The sequence below is a fragment of the Colobus angolensis genome, unplaced genomic scaffold, assembly GCF_000951035.1.
Source record: "Colobus angolensis palliatus isolate OR3802 unplaced genomic scaffold, Cang.pa_1.0 Scaffold16, whole genome shotgun sequence".
Taxonomy (NCBI): Eukaryota; Metazoa; Chordata; class Mammalia; order Primates; family Cercopithecidae; genus Colobus; species Colobus angolensis.
This window is the reverse complement of record NW_012114710.1, coordinates 7,539,505-7,547,938: the sequence shown is the minus strand read 5'-3', so window position 1 is coordinate 7,547,938 and position 8,434 is coordinate 7,539,505. Positions and strand designations below refer to the sequence as shown.

The following is an 8,434-nucleotide window of genomic DNA, read 5'->3' as shown; positions in this document are numbered from 1 at the left end:
TGGGGAAAAAATTAAAACGGTGGCATTAAATAGTACATAATTGAAAGAGTTAAAGAATAAAAGATCAGACATAATAAAGTATATGTTGGGAATTCAGGAAAAGCCCACAAACTTGCAGAAACATGATCTTCTTCTACAATAGCTAAGGTTATTGACATTGTTAGCTGTGACATAACAGAGGGTTTATCCAAAGGTCCTTTGTAAGGTTCATCCTAGGTTTTGCTTTGTATTTAAAAATGGAATCTTATACATGTTAATTATACTATTACCCTGCTGTTTTTAGTACTAATGCAAATTCATAAGGCTTGACGTCCCTTCAAAGCAATTGGGATTTCAACCTTCAGTTCACCTACTGATGTCACTATGTCTCTTGAAGGAGGACAAAATCCAAGGCCCAAATATAAATTTTATATGCTGTTCAACACCTACGTGAGAGTTGTTCTGATAATAAATTATATTTAGAAGACTCTTTTTGCATGTTTTCAGATTAAAAACCTCATATAAATATGTCAGAGTTCATGGTTGGTAAAGTGCTGCATTTCAGTACAGTCAGTGGACCATAAAACTGCTGTTAGACATAAACTGCTTACCACACTGATAAAAAACAACAGCTGTGTCTAAAGCAAAGGTCCTACTCAGTTAGGAGTGTCCTACAGACACCAAGAGTAGCAAAAAGACTGAAAGATGAGTAACCATTGTAAAGTGTATCAGCTTTTCATTTTTTGGTGCCCTAAGTTAGAATATTCAGATGGCAATAATTATTACATTTTTAACCAATAATAATAATAATATCTTTTCTGGAATGGCTTACTCAACTCCCATTTTCTCTTCTTTCTAGTTGAGAAGCTGGAAATCTAAAACTTATATTTCCCAGACTCCCTTGCAACTAGGGTATTATGTGTAAATCAGGTTCTACTCTGTTAATATGCTCAGGTAATATGTGGAAGAGAGAATTGAGGCAAAGACCATCTTCCTATGATTCTTGGCTGTTGCTGCTGGCTAGCACAGTCATGGAAACGTGGAATTTCCCTGCAGAAACTTTACATTATCCACTCTCCAGCTTCCTGGACATCCCAAAGCAATAGTAGTAATAGTAGATTCCTGATTTAACTTCCCTGGAGGACAATTTTAATTGTCCATTCTCCAGATTTCTCAGACAGTTGGAGAAGCATTGGATGTAGTTCTTGCTCTGACATAGGTCTAATGGTGGCCCAAAAGTATCACCTCTGCATATTTCTGAGAATCATCTAGGAGGCTCATCCTAGAATTTGCTCCTTTGACCCTTCCAATAAATTTGCAAGCTTCAAAATCCCTGAATTAAATCCCTATCTGCTTAAAGTACCTAGAGTAGTTTCTGTTTCATGCAATGAACTCTAACTGGCCTCTTATCTTTTCTTGCTTTATCTAGTTAACAAAGTAGGCTGTGTGATATAGTGAAAGAGATGTTTTACAATAGAATTCAAATCCTGGTATGTGAGGTCACATAATTTTTCCTAGCCTCAGTTTTCTTATTTCTAGAGTAAAGGAGGATCATAGTTACTTCCAAAGAAAAATGCATCTTTATTAAATTATACCTTATAAATAAAGTTCCTCTCTCAGCATAAAGCATAGAATTGGTCCTTTAAAAGTCCTCTATTCTTTCACGTACATACATCAGGCCATTTATATCAAGTCTCATCCAATGAATGTAAGATACTCAGAAAAAAATTATTTTTTCCTTTTTCCTGTTCACATTTGTAATCTTGTCTATATTATATTAATGTAAAATAAGTATTAGTTTTTTCATGAAATCTATGAATCTGAATGCCCACTAGGTACATATTAGATTATCAAAAAATGAATTTGATTAATCTATATCAAAACTTATCACAACAAAATTATCAGTTTATAAATATTGACCCATGAATTCTCTCATATGCTATTAGAGAATGTCAAAAGAAAACTACTCAAAGAGCCAGAGTTCACAAATGAGACATCAATTAACTGCCTAACCATTGAGCTCTTGTTTATTGTAAAGAACTAAAAATTGCTGGGTTTTTTCCTACATTGACAACACTTTAAACCCCATAATCTTTGAGGTAGGTACTATTAAGCAATTAAGAGTACTGATGGAGTCCAGCCCCTTCTAACCATGTGACCCTAGACAAGTTTTCTAGCTTCTTTGAACCTCAGTCCCAACACTTACGCATGAGTAAAATAAAAGTTCCTATCTGCTAGGGCTAGTAATAGAATGAAAGAAGCCACTAGGAACAGTGGCTTACACCTACAATCTCAACACTTTAGGAGGCCAAGGTGGGAGGATCACTTGAGCCCAGGAGTCCAAGACTATTCTGGGCAACAACAGTGAGCCCCATCTCTACACAAAATGTAAAAATTAGCCAGCATGGTGGTGCATGCCTGTGGTCCCAGCTACTTGGGAGGCTGAGGAAGGAGGATCACTTGAGCCCAAAAGGTCAAGGCTGCAGTAAGCTATGATCATACCACTGTACTCCATCCAGCATGGGCAACACAGCAAGACCCTCTCTCAACAACAAAAGCCATTTGGTGTTGTTATGCTCCTTTACATTCTATACTCTGGAATCTCTTGTACCTAGTCCTAAGAGATGGTATTTCCATACACTAACCAACTTTTCTAAACCCCTTTGTTCCTTGAACTTCACTGCAATCAAATTCTTCCTATTCGTGCTGTGAACCTGGAAAAATGCAATTGCTTTCTTTAACTTTCTCCTGTCTCTCCTCTGTTCCCTTAAGATTTGGAATTCAATCTTGTGATTGCTTCCATCCAAGATATTCATCTGCCTTTAGATACCCCGCTGTTGACCAGACATAAAACACAAAGAGCATCTGTCCTCCTTGATTTTTATTGCTTTCTGCACTAGGGGATGCCCCAGGGAATGCAGCTCAGAACCCTGTTTGATGATCTGCAGCCTGATGTGTTGTCCTTTGGCAGCCAACTGGGTCAAGTGTCCCAATAGCAATCTTCAAGGCTTTAGCCCATCAAGACAAGATCAGAGGAGCATCTTGGTAAGCTGAGCTTTTTCATTCTCTCCTCTTTATAGACAACCCCATTATTATTCATTCATACCTTCAACAAAAGTTTAATTTTAAAAAATAACATGAGTGTTATAATAATTTTATACAAGTATAGTAATTAATTCTGGTCTTTAAAATTTCTGGCTTTGAAATAAGAGTTTATGTGCCATATTTTTAGTTCTAATGTCTGGGGGACAGATGAATAAATCCTGATACTCTGGAGCACGCTACATAGAATTATTCACATGAGAAGCAAGTTAACTGCATTTTGCTGCCTACTGTTTGGAAAGTCTGCTTTCATTATTTCTATTTGGGTACATATTTTTGGAACCCTTGTTGTTTTCTAGTGTCCAGTATGTCTTAATTCAAATTGTAGTCACACAGACTTGCCATAATATCTAATATCTGCTGCTGTATACAACGTCTGGCCAGGTGCAGTTGCTCACACTTATAATCCCAGAACTTTGGGAGGTCAAGGCAAGAGGATCACTTGAGGCCAAGAGTTCTAGACCAGCCTGGGCAACATGGTGACTCTGGCTCTACAAAAGATTTTGTTTTTAAATTAGCCAGGTATGGTGGCACATGCTTATACTGCCAGCTTCTCAGGAAGCTGCAGCAGGAGGATCCCTTGACCCTAAGAATTTGAGGCTGCAGTGAGCTATGATTGCACTCCAGCCTGGGCAGCAAAGTATACAAATTTTAAAAAGTCTACATGTATTTTTGTGGTGACCTTGGCCCCACTCATACATCAAATTATTTATGCTATGACATAGGTTGTATATTAAATTAGATCATCCCAAATGTACCTTTATCCCAATTCGGTGAAAAATGAATTTAGCTTTTTTGTGTGCCATGCAGTAATAAAGGAAATGGTCAATAATCAGAAGCTAAACTTTATAGACGCTTGTATCTGTTTTTTAATAGATCGATGATGGATTTTATCTTTCTTATTTCCACTCTCTAGTTTTCCTTAGAATTACTTAGTTGTTCATTTTGTAACTGACAGGGATGGAGCTATGTTCTAGGCAAAAAAGGGTGAATAAGATACTCTCCCTATTTTCAAGGCCACAGTCTAATATGGTTAGTCTTTCTTACACAAAGCCATAGATTGATGTCCCGTCTCATTATGAGCAACATACCTTTATTTCTGTTTTGTTGGCTTTATAAATGTCTAAACACAAGTAATCTTTATGGCCAAACCACAATCCTTTTTATTCTGCTTTAGGTGTCCTGACCAGGACTTTTCTAGAACAATACTTGCCCTGTAGCTGTTATTCTGTAAAAACCTAGAAACCGCCTTCTCCTGTTTTTCTCTCTTGTTAATTGCATTTGTTTACATAAAATTTACAACAGCTATCAGGAACTGTATCTTGTTATCCCAAATTAGTGTTTCACAAACTTATTCTGGAACCTCAGCTTCCCTCAGATCAGTATAGACTCCACTTACTTTGGAACTCAATAGTTTTGTTTTTATTAGGGCAATCTTACTAAAGGAAAAGGAAGCTAAGATCAACATGAAATGATATGGTAGTTAGCAAGATGATTCAAACATGTACAAAAGCTTGTTTTCCATCCAGATGTTATAGTATCTGACATTTCACTACTAGAGATTCATTCCTTTGTATTGTGTTCCTTACCATCTGCTGTAAGTGCTGGTAACATCACACTAATTTACACTGAAGGGACAAAGGGTTATGTTCTAGCAAGGACTTCACTGCTATGGATGCTTTAGTGAAGATTTTTCTTCATTATTTTTAGTAATACTATCAACCATTTATTGATTGCCTAATGCGTAATGAAGTATTACACATTTCACAGTTCTATTATTTAATCTGCACAACAACTCTGTAAGACAGGTGTTATTATCATCCATATTTTACAGATGAGAGGAGGTTTAGGAGAGCAGTTAGAGAGCACTGGCTCTGAGAAGAGATCGAAACAGTTAAAATTTCACATTCATTACTTACTAGCACTGTGTCCTTGGAAAACGTACAGTTTCATCACCTGTAAAACAAGGGCAATGGTCTTTTCCTTCTGAGTTTGCTATAAAGATAAACAAATGCCTGACACAGAGTGAGTCTGAAATACAGGGGCGATATAAGAATAAGCAAACAATGATCAGAGGTCAAGCAACTTGCCCAAGACACCAACAAATAAGATCCCCATAGCCTGGACTGCCTCCACGACAGTGTGATGATTTTTGCAAAAAGTAGGCATGTCTCTATACCTCTGAGTCTTTCCAAAACAATTTAGGTAAATAAATAGAAAACAGAAAGACAATAGTCACTATGATAATAGCAGACACTGCAAAATTGACTTATCTCCCCCAGAATGGGCCGTCTTTCCTAGCCTGCATCATTAAGGTCAGCTATGGATTCAGCAACAGCAGCCTCATTTCTCTTCCTGGCTTCATGTGGATTGGTTTTCCACTCAATTCGTGACACTAATTCTCCTCTATTAGGAGCTCCATGAGTCAGTGGCAATACCGAAGCTGAGTCATGTTGGGTAAGCAATGATGCAGTCCTGAGACACTAGAGACAGCAACTAAAAATGACCTCTGTTGTCTCCACACTGCTGGCTCCATACCTTCAATTAGTATCAGCAAAGAATGTATTTCCTGGCTCATGAGTAGGAAATGTAACTGTTAAGAAAGATATGATTATACAACTGAGAAGAAGAAACCGAGAGAATAAGGCTCTTACTCATGCTGGGATTGGGACTGAACATAAGTCTTCCATTTTGCTTTTTAGTTTATTCAACTTGGCACTGCAGACAACTAATGATTTCCAGTTCAAACATTTTAAGTCCCTTTTTCTCTTATTGACATATTTTTTTCTCATCTAGCAATTTTTATTGTCCCAGACCTAGTCTTTTGTGTCCAGTATTTTACAAGAACTATCAGAATAATCAAACATAAACTTTAAGAAAAAAGTTGCTTTCTTCTACTCTCTCCTAATACCTCCTGCAGGGATATAAGAGATTGTCTGTCTCTTCATTATTTTGACGAGGCTTCTTTTCCTTATACCACTAAGGTTGTGTAATGATCTTCCCTAATTTTATTCCTTGGGCCTGAACAAGTCTGATAACTCAGTTTTCCAAAGAAAGAAAAGGAAGTCGAAATCATCAACCAACTTTCTCTTTACTGAATGTTCTGTTTTTTTGAAGAAGAAAACCTTTCATTTGGTAGAAAATGCCACTTGGTTATGACAAACACTCGTGAAACTCCTGTCTTCTTGAAAATAGCGAATATCTTAAAATTCACAAAATTTTTCACAGATTATAAGAAATTAGTTGGAATAGGTGTGCTCTTAAAAGCCAAACTTCCTGAGCTCCAGCTCTGCTTTTCCTGCTGTCTCTCCAGCAGGATCATGTGGAGGTCCTGCCAAAAACACATTCAACTGGTTCAAAGCTTAAATCTCTACCCTATCCTCCAACTTTCTTCTCACAGAAAAGGGCGCCCCCAGCTTGCCTTGCAGATGTCTCCAGGTTCTCCCTCCCCTCACCACTGATACCCAGTTCATCACCAAGTGCTATCAGCACTCCATATCAGCAGTTCTTGTTTCTGTCTCCTCTTTCTCATTGTCACTACTTGGCCCTCTCAAATGACCTGTTGCAGGAACCTCATCAGTGGTCTTCTTGCCTCCTCTAATATCCTTCACACAGTCACCAACATTATCTTTCCAAAACACAGAACAGTTTCCAGCTGCCTACAAAATGTTATCAAGACATAACCTGGTAGCCACCTTCCTTCCTGATTCCCTCTCATTACATCCTCCCCACACTTTGGATACTCCAGCCACCCTGAAAAACTCACTGTTGCCCAAACATGCCCATCTCATTGCTCAGAGCACTTCTTCCTTCTCAATGCCTCCCCAACTTTATTTTTTAAGAGATAGAGTCTTGCTATATTGCCCATCTGGAGTGCAATAGCTATTCACTGGCACACTTATAGCACACTACAGCCTCAAATTCCTGAGCTCAATCATTCCTCCTGCCTCAACCTGGACTACAGGTGCACACCACTGTGCCTAGCTGTGTCCCCTAACTTTTTCAAAGTAATGTTACTCTTTCTCTTCTTCGTGCATGATGTACACATTACATTTCACCATAGCAACCAGTGTGATCTTTTTTACAAAACCATCAAATAATACATTTTCTCTGCTTAAATTTTATGAACTTCCTCTAAATTCAGAATGATAGATCAGATACTTCTAATCTACCATGTGTATTATACAAGGCTCTGCATTTTTCTTGCTCCTGTCTCCATCTCTAGATCTCACTTGTACCACTGTTCTTCTCGCTCTCTATGTTCCTGTCACACAATCTCATTTTTATTCTGTAAAACTCCAATGTTATCCTCACCCTATGGTCTTTGCACTACAGTTCCCTCTGCCTGGATTACTCTTCCCACACAAATTAACATGACTGACTTGTTCAGGCCCTCAGAAGAGCACTCCACTGAAAATAGCCAACACCAACTCACTGCCAAAAAACTTCCTAAATTTTTTTCTAGCACCCGTCACTATCAATATCTCAAATGATTTTATGTGTATATTTCCTTTATGTTCTCATCTGTCTCTTTCCAACAACAGGTAAGCCCCTTGAGGACAGGTTGCTTATGGCTTTGTCCATCACTGAATCCTCAGCACTTAATACAGACCGTGACACATTTGATGAGTGTATATTAAAAGAATTAAATAGAAAATACAGCACTTGTCATGTATTATCTCATTTTAAGTTGTGGACATGTCCATCTTTCTCCCTAGACTGTAATCGTCTTGAAACCAGGGACTATGTACTAATTATATGTATATTCCTCCACAGCAATATCCCAAATTGTCATAGTAGGTATTCAGTATGTTTTCTGGTTGGAATTGAGTTGAGTAACTCTGTCCTTCACTGAGCTATCCTTATCTCTCCAAATTTAAGATCTAGTAAGTTTGACCCCAGCCTCAGCTCTGTCAGTTAAGAGCTGTGTGACCACAGTCAGGTAGCTAAACTTCTCTGACTCTCTCTGATTGCTTATATGAAAAACAGAAATAATAACATTTTCTCTGCCTAATTCCAGGGTAGTTGTGAGGATTAAATTAAATCACATATGCTCTTTCTTCTCATTAAGCTGCAAACAGTTCAAGGTCTGAGGTAACAGTTGTATCTTTTTTGCCTAATGTATACAGAACAGCCTCATGCTGTGTGCACATAGGTCAATCAATAATAGCCATCATTTATTGTGTAGCTACTATGTGACAGACACTGTAATAAGCACCTTTTATAGGATACATCTTATTTAATGTAATCCTTAAAACCATTATGTAAGAATATACATTGGTATCCCCATTTATAGATGAGAAAAATGGCACCTACAGAAGGTAAGAAATGTTCACAAAGCCATACACTTAGT

The 8,434-nt window shown here is 37.8% G+C and overlaps 1 long non-coding RNA gene across 1 annotated transcript in view; it reads right to left on the bottom strand.

Moving 5' to 3' along the window:
* Nucleotides 1-3,003: 3,003 nt before the first annotated feature.
* LOC105508242 overlaps nucleotides 3,004-8,434 on the bottom strand; it is a 154,431-nt gene continuing 149,000 nt past the window's right edge. Inside the window, exons 5-7 of the long non-coding RNA XR_001001228.1 lie at nucleotides 5,351-5,556; nucleotides 5,001-5,037; nucleotides 3,004-3,085 (exon numbers count right to left, since the gene is read on the bottom strand). This is a non-coding gene — a long non-coding RNA (uncharacterized LOC105508242). The remainder of the gene's footprint in view (nucleotides 3,086-5,000; nucleotides 5,038-5,350; nucleotides 5,557-8,434) is intronic.